At 42.3% G+C, this 19724-nt stretch overlaps 1 pseudogene; it reads right to left on the bottom strand.

Moving 5' to 3' along the window:
• Window positions 1–308: 308 nt before the first annotated feature.
• On the bottom strand, window positions 309–18596 carry LOC143410619 (ubiquitin carboxyl-terminal hydrolase 21-like; annotated as a pseudogene).
• Window positions 18597–19724: the final 1128 nt, after the last annotated feature.

Raw genomic sequence — 19724 nt, 5'->3', positions numbered from 1 at the left:
GGCTCTCATGGGGGCCCCCTTTCTTCATGGAAGTTCACGAGTGGCATTCACTCAGGAACCCTCTTTCCCCATGTCTGTCAGCAGGCAGCGGGTCTGGTCATAGGCACCCAGAAAGATGAACTCTCCCAGGCTAACAGATGCCATTCAATGGAAGATACCCACAAATAATACAGAGGAAAGAAGAGATTCACAATGAATCTGTGTCAAACTGGTTAAACTCCAATGCCCACAGTGTGCTAAGGGTTGCCAATTTGGAGCCAGTGAAAACCTGTGACCATGAGAAGACTGCTACTCTGAGCCTCAATTCTCTAGGTACTTGTGCTGGCATGAAGACTTACAAGGACCCACTGAGTGCAGTCTCCAGCAGAGGTATCAATAAATGAGAAAATGAAGTCTAGAGAGATGAAAAGATCTCAGGTGTTCTGGTCCAATAAGCACCCCACAGCTGGCCAAAAAAATAGGCTCTTCCAAAATTTGACATGGGCCACAGGGGTAGAGGATACCATTCTCTGCAATGGTCAGGATACAGCCTGAGCCTGAACCTTCTAGAAGCCTGAAGCTGGAAATGAATGTGACTACCAGATGCAAAGAGAGATTTCTGGGCTTTGGGGAGCTGGCATTCCCCATTGAACCAGGTGCTTAGCATTCTTTCCTGGCTTTGCCACTAGCTGCCCCCAAGACCCTGAACAAATCACTTCCTAGGGATCTTCCTCTACATGGGTGGAAAACCAAAAGTTGGCTAAGGGGCCCGGACACACTCAGCATGGGACTAAGGACATGGGGTACTTACCTTTATCATATTTCTTCTTCTTGCTTTTGCTTCTTGGGTCATTTGGATCTCCAACCTTGACCTTCACCATCCCCAGCTCCCCTTCTAGCTTGTTTTTGGCCCCTTGGGGGTCATAAGATTCCTTCCCCTTCTTTTCCTTTTGGATGTCACTTGCTTTGCCTCCCTTTGATGTCCCTTTGGAAGGCATGGAGGGCTTTTCTGATAAAATAGCTCCCTCTAAGCCTTCCCTGATCTCTGGCTGCTGCTGCTTCTTCATCTTGGGGTTTGACTGGTCTTCTGACAACTTCTGTTTCAAGCCTTTCTTGCTGCTTTCCTTGGTGGCATCTGCTGAGAGAGGACTTGGGGTCACAGATCATTGGGAGATAGGACAAATATCATATAGTGAGAGCTGAGAGGATGCAAGGGAAAATGCTCATGCTTTTACAATGCTATAGAGAAGAGGGCAAGGTCCAGGGGCCACTCTGCCCCTAATATGCTCCAAAGTTCACGCCTTCCTCACACATGGACCTTACATTCAACTTAGAGCTCTTTTGTCTTCTTACTTAATCCTCCACTCAAACAAAGGTGGGGAAAAGACGAGAAACCCAGAACCCAGAATGTTTAAGTGAGGCCTTCTCTACCTATGAGATGAAAGGGAAACCAGGAGGGAGAAGGATTCTTTTGTCAGGCTGACCACAGCTGGGTCAGAAGATCTGGTCTGTGAGTCTGACTCTACCACCAATGTAGGTAATTCCATCCAGGACCTAGCTCCTCTCAAAAACTCAGTTTCCCTACTTATAAAATGAGTAAATGGATGAATAACAAAGTCCCTCGGTAACAAACTGTGGATTTAAAATAAAAATGAAGGGCTTGTAGACACTTGATTACCAATCCATCGAAATAGAAGCCCCTTGGCCTTTCCAGTCCCAGGCTCTAGGCTTCTTGGTGAGGGGCACTGAATACATAAATGGTAACTGACTAAGCAGATTAACTGCCTGCCAGAGTGACTTCTGGTGCTTCCTTTGTTTACAATTTTCCACACGTCTCCTTAGCATTTTATAATTGTGTGGTGACTACACAGGCATAGAAATCCTTCTAAACCCCCTTCTAAACTGTCTCTTTGTCACACCTACATCTAACACAAAGAACACTATGAAGGAAAGTGAGCAAATAATCTGCTGCTGTCCCAGTCAGTGAAGCTGTATCTTGAAGATCAAAGCCTGGGCCTTGCCACTGCCTCAGACCACAGCCTCTGACCTAGTCAGAGATCTACACCATTCTGGGCTGAACATGCATAAAGGTCTTATATGCTGGACTCTTCAAAAAAGCTCAGTGGACTGGCTCTGGAGGTACTCACATTAGGAGTGATATAGGTAAGCATCCATGTCACACCTGGCTGAGGGCAGTGAGCCTGACTGTGCCCAAAGACCCTTGAATCTTCTCTCCAAAGGCCATGTGATTATTTTCTGTGTACTGTACCTTGCCATGTCCTGGAGTCATCAACCTCTGCAGGGCCTGCTTGAGACATACTTAGAAGTCCAGGGTGGATAGGGGATGGACAATGCTTTACAGTGTGTCAGAGTTGCTTTGGGCTGATCCATTGCCAGCTCAGTCTTTCTCTGAGTCACCTTTAGTGTCTATAATCCACAGCATGATTGTGTGTGTTGGGAAGAAAAGTCAGAAGGGCTGCCTGGAGAGAAAAATGTGTACTTCACAAGTCAGGGTGCTGCTTCCTTTAGGCAGATGTTCTCCTTTAGCTGCAACCAGCTTCCCCTCCTTGATACACATGGCTGGTGGACTGCCAGACTATGGGAGCTGACACATTGGAGTAGGCCCTAACTGCACTTTGAGGAGTGTTGCTCTGTCTCACTGGAAACCAAAACTCCTCATTTGGAGAGACCAATGGTAATAGACAGGACCATATTGGTGGCACTATTGCTACAGGAGGACAATAAGAGTCCCACTGCCTTTTCCTTTACCTGTTTTAAGAAGAACGATGGCTTCCTCATGCTGAGATTCCAGTCTGCCATCTGGGTCATCATTGTTCCCCAGAATATGGGAAGCAAAGAGTCTGTGTGCCTTTATAGTGAACTTTGAAGCCTGGGAATTGGCTCAGAGAAGCTCCTGGTTCACATAACCTTGGAGGAAAAACTGAAATCGCCAAGTGTGAAAGAGGCTGCAAGACCACCCATGCTGCTCAGAGGTATGGCCTGCTGTGAGGAAACCAGCCCACAGTGCTCAGACTCAGGTCTTTCCTGTTAATGCAGATTGAGTGGGCACTGAGGCCCCAAGGGTGACTCAGCCTTCAGAATGCAACCCCTGATCTATTTAGTCAATATATATTTTAGACCTAGGGGACTGTTCCTATAGAGCACTTCAATTCCCACAGGCATGGAATGTGAATTGGTCCCACTCACCTTGGCCTTTTCTTTCATGCTTGAAGACAAATCAGACTCAACTGCTCAGGCATTGGTAGATGTGAGTTTAGGGGCTACAAGACAAAAACACCACTGGATGAGCCACAAGGGTCTTCTCCTCTAAGAACAGCAGGCAGGTTTCATTTCAAGAAACTACTCTTGGATGGAGGATTAGAGAACTCATTGCTGAGGTACCCTGAGTTAGTGAACAGACACTCCCCCTCCTAGGAGCCCCAACCTACAAATTTAAGCTTCATGGAGCCTGTGACAGGATTTTAAACAGCAGCAGGTCAAAAACACAGTCCAGAACTCAAGAAATTCTGAGTTCCTCCATGTGCAGAACCCTGCCAACAGAACAGCAGCTCACCACAGATGGGAGGAATTGAGCACTACAGAGATCTGGCAGCATAGAGATGCAGAGTCTCAGATCCTATGGAGATAAAGCACTCCAGACTGTGACCTGTGTCTCCACAGGGCACCAGACCCAGGACTGATGTTTGGACTTAGTGGAGAAACAGCCCAGTTCCCTCCTCCTCAATGGACATGAGGAAACAGGAGGTCACCATCTTGGAAAAATCTACCTCATCAACTTTTGGTGGATCTAAAGGGCAGTGAGATAATCGACACAACAGGTGTGTGACCCCCAGCCCCCTCTTCCACACAGCTGTGATAACTCAAAAACTTTTCTCGCCAGTTCTCGATGGGTGTGAAAATCAGAGCTGAGTGAAACTGAAAAGGTGCCTGATTTCCAACTCCCCCCCCCTTCTGTGATAACCAAAACCTTTCTCACCAGCTTTCTGTGGGTGATATCAGCCCAGTGAAACTGAGAAGGTACCAGAACTCCAACTCGCCCTCCCCCATTGTGGTAACCCCAAACTGTTCTCAACAGCTTTCAGTGAGTGTGGCTATCAGAGGGAATAAGTCAGAACAGGTTGCCATTTTCCAACTCCCTCTCTCCACAGCTGTGATGACTTGGTGACTATCCAACACAGAGAGTGCTCAGTTGACTAAACCTAGGGGTCTGTTCCTATAGGGCACTTCAATTCCCACAGGCATGGAATGCAGAGTGGTCCCACTCACTTTGGCCTTTTCTTTTATGAGCATGGGGCAGCCCAGGTGCCACATGCCAGAGTAAACCCAGGGATGTGGAGAAGAGTCCCAGTAATTGAGGCCTGGTGAGCAGGAAAAGTGAAAGGGATAGAGACCAGGAGCAACCCAAAGAGACCAGGATTGGAGAGGCACCTGGCAGGGGAAGGAGAGCCGCCCTTCATGAATTGCTTCCTATGTCCTGAGGGAAGAGACTCAACGTGGAAAGCTCAATGCCACCTACTAGAAGAGAAGAAAACAGAATTCTAAGAGTACATTTTTTCTTTCTTCTTCTTTTCTTTCTACTTTACTTCCTCCTTCTGTTCCCCTCCCAACCTCCCAAGCATTACTATTTCTACTATGTGTAATTTACTAAATGCAAATATGTGAATGTTTCTAAGCTTCTTATAGTCTTCCTAAGTACTTAACTACCCCAAAATACTCCTATTAATAACAACCTTCATTAGAGCTTTCCTCCAAAGTAGCTAACATATATTAACCCCCATATCCTCAAATCTTTCCCCCTAAACATAAAGTCCTACATCCAACCTTCAGTTCTCTACATGCCACAAGAATATGTATGCCTTTGATGAAACTAATGAATTTACTTATATTGCAATTGAAACCAACATCTCTAGACATTGTCTCCCATCACAAAGGAGAGATCTTGGAGCTATACAAAAGCAACACAAATTTATAGGAGAAAAGAATAACAAGCAATCACAAAAAGCTGGAAGGAAATGTGAATATCATGAAAAAAAAGGAAAAAAAGGAACACAAACAATGCAGGACAAGTCAACAATAGAGGAGATGGTAGCTAAAAAATGTCAGATAAATTTTTCAATATATACATGCTTCAGATGATCTGGAGTCTCATGAAAGACCTTAGACAGCAAATGCAGACAATGAAAGATCACTTTGACAATGAATTACAGAAACAAATCCAAGAAGCAAAAACATCAACTCTACAGGGAGATAGAGGTTATACAAAAAATTCAAGCAGAAATCCTAGAAATGAAGGAAATTATAAATAAAATTAAAAACTTAAATGAGTGTATCACCAGCAGAGTAGATCAACTAGAAGTAAGAACATCAGACAATGAAGACAAAATATACCATCTCAAAAAGAGTCTAGACAACTCAGAAAGGTTGATAAGACACCATGAGCAGAACATCCAAGAAATTTGGGATAATATTAAAAAGATCAAATTTAAGAGTTATTGGGATAGAAGAAGGTATAGAGGCCCAAAGGAATGAGCAAACTGTTCAATGAAATAATTTTACAAACCTTTTCAGACATGAAGAATGAAATGGAAATCTAAATCCTAGAAGGGTACAGGATGCTGAATGTAGAAAACCACAAGAGATCCACACCAAGACATATTATAATGAAAATGTCCAAAATACAGAACAAGGGGAGAATTTTAAAAGCCACAAGAGAAAGGAGGCAGATTACATTTGGGGGTAAACCAATTAGGTTAATGGCTGATTTTTCAACACAGACGCTGAAAGCTAGAAGATCCTTGAACAACGTATTTCAAACGCTGAAAGATAATGGGTTCAACCAATTTTGTATCCAGCAAAATTAAGCTTCAAGTTTGATGATGAAATAAAAACCTTCCACAATAAACAAAATTTAAAAGAATTCACAACTAGAAAACCAGCACTGCAAAACATCCTGGGCAAAACGTTACACGAACAGGAACTGAAAAACAACAATGAAAATCAACAGTGGGAGGTAGTAAAGGGAAAAACTAATCAAAGAGGAAAAACAAATCAAGTTAAATAACAAAGTTAAACAAATATGGCTGGAAGTACAAACCATATCTCAATAGTAATCCTAAATGATAATGGCTTAAACTCACCAATCAAAAGACACAGGGTAGTAGTCTGGATTTAAAAAAAAAAGATCCAAAATATTCTGCCTACAGGAGACTCAACTGATAGGAAAAGACATACACAGCTGAAGGTGAAAGGTAGGGAAAAATCATACCACTCACATGGACCTCGGAAGCAAGCAGGGGTGTCCATACTCAAATCAAATGAAATAGATTTCAAACCAAAATTAATCAAAAGGGGTAAAGAAGGATATTACATACTACTAAAGGGAACCATTCATCAACAAGACATAAAAATTGAAAAATTGAAGGCATTCCCTCTAAAATATGGAGCAAGAAAGGGATGCCGTCTCTCACCATTTCTATTCAACATAGTTCTGGAAGCACTAACCAGAGCAATTAGACAGACTAAAGAAATTAAAGGTATAACTAAAGGAAAAGAAGAACTTAAATTGCACTATTTGCTGATGATATGATCCTATACCTAGCAGACCGAAAAGGTTCTACCAAGAAACTTCTAGAACTAGTAAATGAATTCAGCAAAATGCCAGGATATAAAATCAACACGCATAAATCAAAGGCATACCTGTATATCAGTTACAAATTCTCTGAAATGGAAATGAGGAAAACTATCTCATTCACAATATCCTCAAAAAAATTAGATACTTGGGAATCAACTTAACAAAAGAGGTGAAAGATCTATACAATGAAAACTACAGAACCTTAAAGAGAGAAATAGACCTTAGAAGATGGAAATATATACCTTGCTCATGGATAGGCAGAATTAATGTTATTAAAATGTTCATATTACCAAAAGCACTTTACATATTCAATGTGATTCCGAACAATATTCCAATGGCATTCTTCACAGAAATAGAAAAAGCAATTATGAAATTCATCTGGAAAAATAAGAGACCCAGAATAGCTAAAGCAATTCTAAGCAGCAAGAGTGAAATAGATGGTATCGCTATACCAGGTCTTAAACTATACTACAGAGCAATAGTAACAAAAAAAGGAGGGGACTGGCACCAAAACAGGCTGGTAGACCAATGGTACAGAATAGAGAACACAGGGACCAACCCAAAAAATTTAAACTAGTTAAAGCTGCTAAAAGCATGCACTGGAGAAAGGATAGCATCTTCAAGAAATGGTGCTGGGAGAATTGGAAATCCATATGCTCAAAATGAAATCGAATCCCTATCTCTCACTATGCACAAAAGTTAACTCAAAATGGATCAAGGATTTAGGAATAGAAGAAAAAGTTGGCCCTAATCTCCATCACATGGGTTTAAGCCACAAGTTCCTTAATAAGATACCTATAGCACAAGAATTAAAACCAAGAATCAACAAATGGGATGAATTCAAACTGAGAAGTTTTTTCTCAGCAAGAGAAATGTTATATGAGGTGAATAGGGAGCCTACATCCTGGAAACAGATTTTTACCCCTCACACATTAGATAGAGCTCTAATCTCTAGGGTATACAAAGAACTCAAAAAGTTAAACAGCAACAAAAAAAAAAAAAAAAAAAAAAACAGCCCAATCAACAAATGGGCCAAGAACCTGAACAGACATTTCTTAGAAGAGGATATACAATCAATCAACAAATACATGAAAAAATGCTCACTATCTTTAGCAATCAGAGAAACACAAATTAAAACTACTCTAAGATACCATCTCACTCCAGTAAGAATGGCAGCCATTATGAAGTCAAACAACAAGTGCTGCCACAGTCTGGCTGGGCAAATACCCAGGGGGGTGAGTGACAAGCAACTTGTGAAGGTTGAAACCGTGGGAGCCGTTTTTTGTAGGACAGCAGAGGTATTTATACCTAACTCATTATACATAGTTTGTTTCAATTATCATCATCTAGATACAGCAATTGGTCATTAAGGAATCGTCATCATCTTAATAATTACATACAGCTTAACTTAATTAACATCAGCAGTCAGTCATTAAGGAATCTCCATCATCTTAATGGCTCGCTGGCTTTACTTCTCAAATAACTCCTCCTGGCAAAGTGTCAGGTGCCATCTTGACTTTATCATGGCCCTCAGCAAAGTGCTGGCAAGGAAGCAGGGAAAAAGGTACACTCATACATTGCTGATGGGACTGCAAATTGATGTAGCCAATTTGGAAAGCAGTATGGAGATTCCTTGGAAAGCTGGGAATGGAACCACCATTTGACCCAGCTATTCCTCTTCCCTTCCATTCCCAAAAGACCTAAAAAGAGCATACTACAGAGACACAGCCACATCAATGTTTTTAGAAGCACAATTCACAATAGCTAGACTGTGGATCCAACCTAGATGCCCTTTCAATGGATGAATGGATAAAAAATGTGGCATTTATACACAATGGAATATTATTCAGCACTAAAAAATAACAAGATCATGGCATTTGCAGGGAAATGGATGGCATTAGAGCAGATGATGCTATGCAAAGTTAGCCAATCCCTAAAAAACAAATGCCAAATGTCTTCTCTGATATAAGGGGGGTGACTCAAAGTGGGGTAGGGAGGACAAACAAGAGATGAAGATTACCTCTAGATAGGAAAGAGAGGTGGGAGGGGAAAGGGAGCCAGAAGGGGAATTGCATGGAAGATGGAAGGAGACCCTCATCGTTATACAGAACACATGTATGATGATGTGAGGAAATATACAAAAGAAGTGTGTCACATTATATTGGGTAGAGAGAAGTGATGGGAGGGAAGGAGAGGGGTAGGGGGTAAGGAAGGACAGAATAGACATTGTTATTGCTGAGTGTATATATATGACTGCATGACCAATGTAATTCTGCAATCTGTATACTCAGAAAAATGAGAAATTATATCCCATCTGATTCAAATGTAAAAAAAATAAAAATAAAAATAAAAATTTAATAAGAAAAAAACAAACAACTCTTGCTACTGACAGCCTGGGGCTGCTGGAAGAAGAGGCTGATTTCCAATATGGGAAAGAACTGCAATCTATTAGCCATGTCTGTCAGGAACATGGAAGCTCTATGTCCATATCCTGAGGGTCTCTGCTCCCCTGTGACATGAAACATCATGGCCCCAGAAAGAAAAAACTGGCTCACTTCCCTGCTACCAACTATCACAAACATTGCACAACACTCGTGGGCTCCCTTCACAAAGGACACCATACCATAGCCCTGAAAGTCACTTGCAAGTAGGGGCAGTGGATGCTGGGTATAAAGTTCTGTTTAGGGCCACAAACAAGTCAAGATGGCCCCTGGCAGTTTGCCAGGAGGAGTGGTTTGTGAGCCAACACCACTGAGCCAGTAAGATGGTGGAGATTCCTTATTGGCTGACTACTGTATCTAAATAATGCTAATTGAGACAAGCTGTGTGTAATCAGATGGGTATATATACCTCTGCTGCCCAGCAATAAAGCGGTTCCCACTACCTGAACTAAGTTGCTTGTCACCACCTGGTTATTTGCCCAGCCAGACTGTGGCAAAGTTCAGTCTTGAGACATTTGAATAGCATTCTCTAGGCCTGGGGCTTCCATCTGAGCTTCCCTCAACTCCCCACTCTCCATAGCAGACACAAGAAAAGAAAAAGGCATGGTAGTCAGGCAGTCAGCCCTGGGTCTATAGGGAAAGATACCTGGAATTCAAATGGCTTTCAATGGAGAAGTCGCTGAGCCATGATACATGCAACAAAATAGTTGTTGATTTTATAGATTCCATCTCAGATAGAAAGAAAATGATTACTAATTTGCTAAAAAGAATGTTACTGAGAAGAATACATAATCTTCTTTTCCCCCTGGCACTTGTCTCCATGTCTATTTCTTTCCATACTGATGGAATATTTTAAAGAAACTCATAAGTAGAGGGGAGGAATACTGAACCACCCAGCTCAGTCCATTATCACCTTGTAGCCAATTTTCTTTCATCTCTGTCTCAATTAGTTTTCCCCTTTATGCATTGTTTTGAAGAAAATCCTGAAATCCTGTCATGTTGCCCACACATACTTCAATATATTTTCCTCAATGTGGCCTCTTTCAAAAAGTATATTTAAAATTCCATTATCAGAACTTTAAAAAATTGCATAGCCAAGTCAAGCACATTGGCACATTCCTGTAATCCCAGCAGGTCGAGTGGCTGAGGCAGAAGATTGCAAGTTCATCACCAGCCTCAGCAACTTTGTGACACCCTTTCTCAAAAGAAAATATAAAAATTGGCTGAGGATGTGACTCAGTGGCTCAGCACCTCTGGGTTCAATCCCCAGCATGAAAAAGTAAAGTAAAAATTTCCTTAGGCAGTCATTAAGAAATTTGACCATTTCTGTTTAATGCATAAGTTTGTACTCATGCTTTCAATAGTGAACACTCATTTGAGCCTATACAGAAGAGAGGAAGTTTTACAGGGCACACACCCATAGACACATGCAATGAACAAAAGGAAGCAGAAGAGGAGAAAAATAAATCTTCCAGGTTCCTTGTATATGCTTTTTCTAGTTCAAAGTGTACTTGTTTACCATTTATAAATTAAGAAGTTAAAGTGATACACACACACACACACACACACACACACACACATAGATATTTTTTTCAGTGTGATCTCAAACATATTTCAAAGCAGTCTGAGAAAAATAAGTAAAATAATAATTTACTTAATTATAGATGGAAATAGTATGGGTGAATTTTTTTCTTTTTCTTTTCAAAGCAATTTCCCAACTTTCTAAATTCAATTAAACTCCTCCTCCCCTGTTATGAAGGTTGCCACACAAGTGCTCTAAAACTGAGCTACAGCCTTTTTAAAATTTTGAAAAATTGGTCCCACTATGTTAAAAAGCTAGCCTTGAACTTCTCATCCTGCTTCCTCATATACTTCTGAATCATATAATGTACACTTTATAATGAATCCTGCCTTTCTTTTGAAATCAAAAATTGTATTAAAGAATTCAAGAAGGTGAAAAAATTAGGAAACTGTATTTTATGTAAGCAAAAAAAAATGGTAACACGATGCCCAGGAGACATAACCATTGCTCTGGAGAGTCATGGCTACTGCTGTGAAAGCTCAGGGAGACTTTAAGTCAGGAGAAGAGAAAACAGGAGAAGGGAAAACCAGTGTGCACATTCCATAATGAGGGTGGAGATCAGTACTCCTGAGAAAGCCCCCAGGTCCACACAGAAAACAGGTCTGATAGAAGCCTTCTATAGTGTTTCCAACAGCACTTCTGAAAATGTGGTCTTCTTTCCACCCAATCAAGATTTATAAAAATGCAGCTTCTGGGTACTTCTGAAGGTCAGACAATATGCTACATGGACCCACCTGGTTTGGGGGGTTTACCCCTGTATCCCTTGTTATTTGCCACAGCTAAAAGGCTCATCAGATCTGTTATGGCTTTTAAATCTCTCCCATTAAAAGGTTTGGTCTTTCCAGGACTCCCACTAGTGGAGAACCTAGGAGGGTTTTCCATCCAAAAAATCCACTATCCCACTGGCCTTCCCAATGGTGCAGAATATATTTTTTTATTCTGCATTTTCAATCCTTTATTAAAGTGCTTTTATAGTTCTCATTTGGTCTTGAACATAACCATGAGTGATCAGTACCATTAAGGAACAGCAGCAGTGAACTGTCTCTGACAGGTGCTGGTTCATGCAGGCACTTTTTAGAACCAGCTGGATCCCCACTAGCACCAAGGATGGGGACCAAACTGGGTGGCCTAAGTCCCCTAGCAACAACCCACAATCAGGGCTCTTACTGGCTTTGACAGTCGTTTCCTCCTCTCCAAGCTCTCTGAACCAATGGTGATGTAAAACCCTTAGATTTTCTCGGCTTGCAGGGCTGCAGCCTTCTCTGACTTCAGCTTCTGGCTGAGCTCTGTGGTTCTGTAGGACAAGAAGAAATGCCTATACCAACTGGATGGCATGACATTTCTAGAAGATGAGAGTTATATCAGTGATGAGAACACAGTGTAGATGAAATTTTGTATTAAGTATTCTCACTGCTTTTGAAAAGTGTTTTACAGTTCTCAGTTTTTCTTTAACAAGCTTGTGACACATTTTTGTTCTTCAATGATTGAAGCCTTTAATGTCCCCCCTCACTACCAGTCATCCACACATGTGATGTGACATGGCTTCCTGGAGGAAACAAAAGTCTCCAGGGAGCTGTTTCACACCAGACTAGTAATCTAGTTTATTCCATGAAGATTGCTCTGAGGTATCCCTATTAAAACCCTTTAGCCCAACCAGACTTACTGTTCCCATTGCTCTTTGATGTCCAAAAGGGTGAAAGGCTGAGGAAGGATTTGTTTCTGCAAAGAAGAAACACAAAGAACCACAATTGTCACCTGACACTGTAAGGCCTCTTATTGGCCTGAACTATCTTCTCCTTGACCTTAGAGCTTGCATAGATAGATGTTTCAGAGAAGACTTCTTTGCTCTACTACAAATGTCTGCTTGGTCTTGCCAATCTTCTAGAGATGGGAAGTGCAAGCAATTCTACTGGCAAACCCTTTTAATACAGTATGTCAGTAAGAGGCAGCTTTGTGAGGCTGGAGCCAAAATATTCCCAGCTAGCATTTTTCTTGAGTGCTTAGGGTCAGACAGTATATTTTGGGAGACAGAAGCCCATGTGGGTAGATTTGGGCAGAGTAGTGGATTTGGGCAGAAGTGGATTTGGGCAGAGAACGTGGATTCCCCCAGAACGTGTTTGTAGACGGCCGGTGTGAGTTCGGGAATAAAGAATTGCTGTTTGAATCTACAAGCTGTGTGGAGACTCTTGATTTGTGCCCAGCCAGAGACTGCGGCACAGCTCTCCAACCAGGAGAAGTGGCTAAGCCTGGGTCCACCTCCAGCCCGCTGTTAGCCTCCCCACCTCCCTGGGTCTGGCTCCAGAAACCTCCTTGCTGCCCCTTCCACAGGGACTCCTGCCACTCAGCCAGAGCCTGAGCAGGTCCTAAGGTCTCTCTGCACATGTCTGTTGGTGGGTGGGTCTGCCAGCACAGGCCTCAATGCAAGCACTGCTTCCTACAGACAAGCTTCTGCCCTGCCCAGAGACACCGCCCCCTCCAAGGCCCCCGCCCTTCAACTCCTGCTCACCTCACCCCTTCTGCCCCCTGCCCCCTCTGAAGGAGGCCCCATCCCCTCACTTGGGCCTCCATTCCAGCTCCAGACAGGCATGCTAGACCAGGAGTGGCAGCACATGGGGAGTGTAGAGGATTTGGAGAGTGGCCTCCCCTGACCCCGTTCGTTTCCCACCTGGATACCAGCAGTGGCAACGTCCTGAAAGACTCACCTGGCTAGGGGCACTAGAGGACCTGAGTACTGCAGGACCTGAGTCCTGCAATGGAGAGGTCCCTTCGCAGAATCCTGCCAGCTGGAAAGATGCACAGGGCCCTCGAAAACCCAACAAAGGAATCAGCTGTGAGAAGAGGGTGGCACAAGACTGTGTCCCTCTGTAGGAAAGAAAAGCAATATTCAGTTTTAATTATTTAATACCAACATTTTCCCTGAATTCCACATACTTTCTAAATTAATGCAGTAGTGAACCTTAATCAGACTTTTCTACTTTTAATGTATTTCTTGTTTGGTCATGAAAATTTTCAGGCTTAGAATAGTTATTGATATTTACATAAAATCCTAACAATTTAAAAAACTAAAAGTTCTCTTTAACATGACTTTTTCAGAGTTAAAAAAGTTAGGGAGAGGAGGGGAATTCTAGGATGGCTGACAACAAGCAAATTTTTCTTATAGTTTAAATCATTATTCATTATAACTTCTATTAAGGGATGATCCTTGCTCTTTTAAAATTAAAAACATTTCACAGCTTCTGGCTAATCACTTAAAGCACTTATAGTTCTTAGCAGTTTCAAATAAAGTTCAGAATAAATTATAGAAATCATGTATTCTATAACTGGAGGACAGTGTGGAGACAAGAGCAGGTAGTTCAGTAAAGGGTCATTGTGTTCCTTAAAAATGTCAATGTTTTATTCTGATTTACAAATCATCGGAGGATGGAAAAACCCAACATTCTTTTTTTGCTTTTAACTTGAAAAAAAATAAAAGATTCAATTATAGTATATACTATGGGATATGACATAATAACCCAAAATCATATTTTCAAGGTCATATAGATCTCTGACTTAGTGTTCATGATAGTAAATGAAAACTTTTAAAAGCTGTAATACCAAACAGGCATGATGGTGCATGTCTATAATGCCACCTCTGCAGGAGGTTGAGGCAAGAAGATAACAAGTTTGAGGGCAGTCTAGGCAACTTAGCAAGGCCATCTCAAAATACGTAAAAAAAAAAAAAAAAGACTGGGGACTTAGCCCAGTAATATAGTACTCACCTAGCATATTCATGGCCCTAGTAACACACACATACATACACACACACACACACACACACACACACACAAATATAATACACAATTGTTATCAAAATGACCACAATGATAACATCATCACCATTACTATCATTTTTTGGTAGCCTGGCAGGAATTCTCTCAATTTTTACTCCTAATCATATGATGAGGAAGTTGATACTATCATCCCACTGTACAACTGGCTAATTTTGAAAGAAAAAAAAATCATACATCCATAATATACATAAAAATATTGAGAGAAAATACATCAACACAATGTTGAAAGGACTGCTTGTTTAAAATATTGATCCAAGGAAAATATAAGACTAAAATCATCAACATTTGTTTGATTGTACATTTTTTAACTTTATATTAATTTTGAGCAATATTTATTTAGGAAATTCAATAAATATTTTAAAAGTAAATAAGGTTTATTATAGAAAATCACTTAGTATTTAGATAACAAATTCTCTCCTGAATATTTTAGAAGCTTTGGACCTAGGAGAGTCCACTTATATGAAAACAGCATTTTACATTTTGGGGGGATACAAAGGGTTTGAACTCAAGGGCACTCAATCACTGAGCCACATCCCCAGTCCTATTTTATATTTTCTTTTCAGACAGCATCTCACTGAGTTACATAGCACCTCACTTTTGCTAAAATTTCAAACTGTTAATTTTAAAATACCTATGAAAAAAGACAGCTAATTTTAAATGTTTGAATATATTGTTATTGATTTTTTAAATCAAAGTGTTTGGAAGAATTTTATAATGCATGACATGTATGAAAAGAAACTTGAGGAATTGACACAGTCTTTGGCACCGAATATGATCAATGTGCTTTGGAAAATCATGTGTGGGATGCAAAAATGAAAAATACATAGTTTATGTTACTCTGAAGAATTTATGTTCTTGTATCACACATGAAATTTTACCCGAGAGAGATGGAAGCATGTCTATGTCAAATAATTTGTACATAATCTCAGTCATCAGTCATATGTGTTAAATATGATAATCTTTTATGTTGTTCCCTTATAAAAGATGTCTATAAAATTGACAATCTTGAATCCATCTTCAATGGAGACAGTGAAAAACTAACCCTATCTTCAAATTATGTCCAATATAGGGTAACAAACTAGATTTATCTTGTCACTTAAAATGGGAGTATGCAGAGATAGAGGAAACAATAATTTTCAATCAATTGGTAGCAGGAAACAAAAAATTAATTCCTAAGACATGGTACAGAAAAGAAGAAAGCCTTATGATCTACTCAGTTCATTCAAAGTTCCCAGGCCATCAATTTGTACAATGAACATTGAGGGACCAGGCTGACTCTCAGATTGAGGATCTGGGGCTTAGATTGCAGAGGAAGAAAATGACTAGAATTTGCAGCACATAAGTTAAGAAGTGTGGGAACTTATGCATAGAGACATACTAGAACCATGTTGGGGGTCTCCCTCAATTTTGAATTTGATCAGTAGATATGTATAAATAATTTGGGGAAAAAAATCAGAATGATGAGAGATCAAAGTGTCCAGCACTCACACAGGTTTAGTAATTGTACCCTGATTCACCTATTATGGAGGAAAAAAGTTATGATTTATTGTACCTTAAATAGAGTGCACAATGTTCTTCCACTCAGGGTAAGAAATAAATCTCATTAATGTTAGCATTACCCCATTCTCTTTGACCTGGAATTGTGTGACAGAATCCCCAGCCAGCCTTTCTCTAAGAACACTGAAAAGGATAAATACCTTTCTGAGTAATCATTTGCATCCTAGAATAAAGATCTCCACAGCTTATGATGGTGCTCTGTGCTCAGGAAGGACTTGCAGCCACACTCTACCCCAAAGTGGATGGGGAGCCTGGGCTAAGGCCAGTGAGCAGAACCACTGGGACTGGGCCCTACAGGGCTCACAGCAAGGATGAGCATTCCCTTGTTGTCTCTTGGGTGCAGACTGGTGATCCTCTGTGTGTGTGTGTGTGGTGGGGGGGCACAGGTCCTGAGAAGAAATGAAGATCTTAGTGTAGCTGTTGTGGAAGGACAACATCCATCCCAGATCAAGATCTGATCTGGGACATAACTGTCCCTTTCACAGACCAGGTTACCCAGCCTCAGGAGGTGTTTCAGCCAACAGCAGCTGTGGTTCATGTCCAGCCTTCCTGACCTTCAGGTAAGCCACAGCCCCACCATGTCACTCCCCACCAACCCTCCAAACATGGATGCTCTCATGGCCCTGGGTGAATGGGAGAATGGCTGGCTGGGGATGCTGTCACACAAATCCAGGTCAGCTGGATTTGCTAGAACATGAGCAGGAAATCAGTGACCAGTAATAGCAACAGCACACAAAGGCAGACACACAATATGTTCATGGGGGCCTTCATGGCCACTCCAGCCTCACATGGGGAAACGGAGGCACGGCCTCACATTGTTCTTTGGGTTCCCAAATATGTTTTTTTCTTAATTTATTCCCAAAAAGTTAAGTTTCAGAGTTTATAGGGGCTGTACATGGGCAGAAGTCTGGAAAGCTCTGTACACAGGGCTGAGTGAAAAGGGAGCCTCCAGATGGAAAGGTACTTTTAGTAAAAAGAAAATTAAAAATGGGAACTACATCCACTCCACCTTGCTCCCCAAATAAAAATACAGAAAAAGAGATAGCTCAGGTCAATGGGGACCCTTGGACTTAAGGGTGTTTTAAGGGTTTCACAGATGGCAGGGCTTACAGGGGCTGTCCTAAGCACTGGAAAGGCCCCTACATTAGTTGGTAGAACAGCACATAGCCTTCATTGAATGCCACTTAATTTTCACTTATAGGGGAGACACAAGAGTCATCATAGACATGCCAACCAGTCTGGCTTTGGCACAGGGCTGTGTAGTGGCCAGAGTGGACACTACCTGAGTGGTTGCAAAGGGCATAAAGCTCATATACAGGGCTCACAATTTTGTCACTGGTAAAGTCCCCTAGGCTCATTTGCTGCAGTGGGAAGTCTACATCTACTGAAATTTTCGTGATGGTGCCTTGGGAAGTGGAGAATCTGTTCAGATGGAGAATGAGGATTGAGGGGAATCTTTGTATTGTCAACTTTTTGGTACTTTGTGTTTTCTGGCAACATCGGTAACACAATGGGGCATTCTCCAACTCTATCTCTTCTTCCTTGGTGAAAAGGTTGAAACAATTCCACAGAGAGACCTTCTCCCCAGAAAACCCTTCCTCGGGGATGGGCAGGGACAGATCAAAAAAACCCTCAAAGGTCATGGAGCGATACCCACAGGCCTGGCACATGAAACAACTTTTCAACTGGCCCACAAAGAGGTCCACAATCTTGCTATCCTCTCGTTCCAGGTAATGCTTCCACATTAGGTTGGCTCAATCATCATCACTTAACTCATGTTCTTTGAGCAGAGTCTCTCCTCTGAGAGGTGGAGAAGGAGCTGGATCATTGGCCAAGATTGGTGGAGCCCGGCAACCTTGTCTGTTGAGTTCAAGGTGTAGTCTTTCCATGAGGAGTCTCAGGAACTCTTGGGCATCCAGGGGCATCCTGCTGGTTGTTTCCAGAGAAGAAGGGAATGTATTTCTGGAAGACAGCTTGGAATTCAGTAGGATCCACAGCTTCACAGGAGTTAGGGTGCCAGAGGGCACCAATCACATCTGCAAAGGCTTCAGTAAGTTCTTGGTCCTGGCCCATTTCAGGCACCTCTTGACGGAAGTCTCTTTGTAGACAGAAGTCTCTAAGAGGCCAAGTGCTGCTCAAGCACTGTAGCACAGCATTCAAGAAGCATGTATTTCCTAGATTTTGGAGGCCAACATGACCAGATCCCAGAAGTAGTGTATGATGAGCAGATGTGGAATGCGCTAAGTTGGTCCAGAATGGGATGGGCAGAAACACAGTTGGGGGTGGTGATCCAGGCAGGGGAACCCTATGATCTGCCTGAAGGGGATGAGGTCCCAAGGTCTGTCCTGATCCAAGTTCCAGTTGCTTGAGCCATTCATCAGTGGGACCTGGCAGGGGAGGAAATTGACATAACATAGAGTTTGGTCCAGGGGCTGAGTTCCCGTGCTCCTTGCTGCAGGCCCACGGTACAAATTGTAGCTTAGATCTCATGTGGGATTGGACATTGACAGGGGTTTTAAGGTCCTGCTCTGGCAGTGCTGAGAATCCAGGGGCATTGTGGAAACCACAGGCTGGACCTGTCCCACCATGAGGTGGTGTGAAGGCCAAACAGGGCCAGGCTCTAGCTCAGGTTCACCCCCGCCTTACTTCACACAAACCCCTGCCAGCCAGACAACAGCTATGGCCAGAGATGTTGCCCAGATAACTCCTTCTGCAAGGACCACTGCCATCTTTTTTGGTCCAAACCACTTCACTGTCTCTCACCAAATATGTTTTTTCTTACTTTCAATAGTACCCACATGTCCAGATCCAAAATGAGACACATGGTTTAACCACAATTTTTTTTTCTTCCCAGGCTTATAATTTTATAAAACTATTCAAGAGCCTGCATCCGAAGTGGAGTTGGTCATTGATACCACTCCCCACCCTCCTGGGCAGGCTGGCTAATCAACTCTGGAGGAAGGTGGCTCCACAGGCCCTGCAGCTTGAGCTCCACACATTGGGACTAAGTGGCTGCTGGCCAGACTCCTGGCTCTTTCTGCTGGTGCTCTTGGTCCTGTTCCTTCCCTGGACCCATGTCAGTAGTCCTTGGCCTACAGAACAAGGAACTGCAGACCTGGGGATGGGATCCCTTCCTCCTAGCTCATGCAGTGGCCATATCTGACTGCAGTGCCCCAGTTCCTGTACTGGGGTTCTCCTTCCACAAATCTAGGGGCAGGCATGTTCCCTATTTCACAGATAAGAAACACGACTGAGGTTCAGTGATTTACCCAATGTCCAAACCCCAAGTCCAGGATCCATATGGTACCTAATAAAGCAACAGAGCCTGGGTATTTTCCAGATATGGGACAGGGAAAGACTGGACTTACCTTGCCAGCCTAGCTTGAGGATATACTCAACATAGGGTGGTGGGATCTCACTATAGCTTACAAGACCTTTGTGTGATGGAAGCGCTTCATATGAGCAGCTATAAGAGCCAAAATGAGGGCTCTCTGGGTTCCTGGGATTACGGACATTATGGGAATTCCCACCTGTTCTCTACATGGCCTGCAGTGTGAAGGGTTCTGTGCTCCTGGGCAGGTAGTCATCTTCAGATGCAGCATGATTCAGATGACCCACATCCACTCCTGCTGGCTGAAGAGAAGAGAGTGAAGAAACAGCCTTTACTGACCAGAAGAAACAAG

Source organism: Callospermophilus lateralis, chromosome 11, assembly GCF_048772815.1.
Source record: "Callospermophilus lateralis isolate mCalLat2 chromosome 11, mCalLat2.hap1, whole genome shotgun sequence".
NCBI classification, from domain to species: Eukaryota; Metazoa; Chordata; class Mammalia; order Rodentia; family Sciuridae; genus Callospermophilus; species Callospermophilus lateralis.
This window is presented reverse-complemented; position numbering and strand designations above follow the sequence as displayed.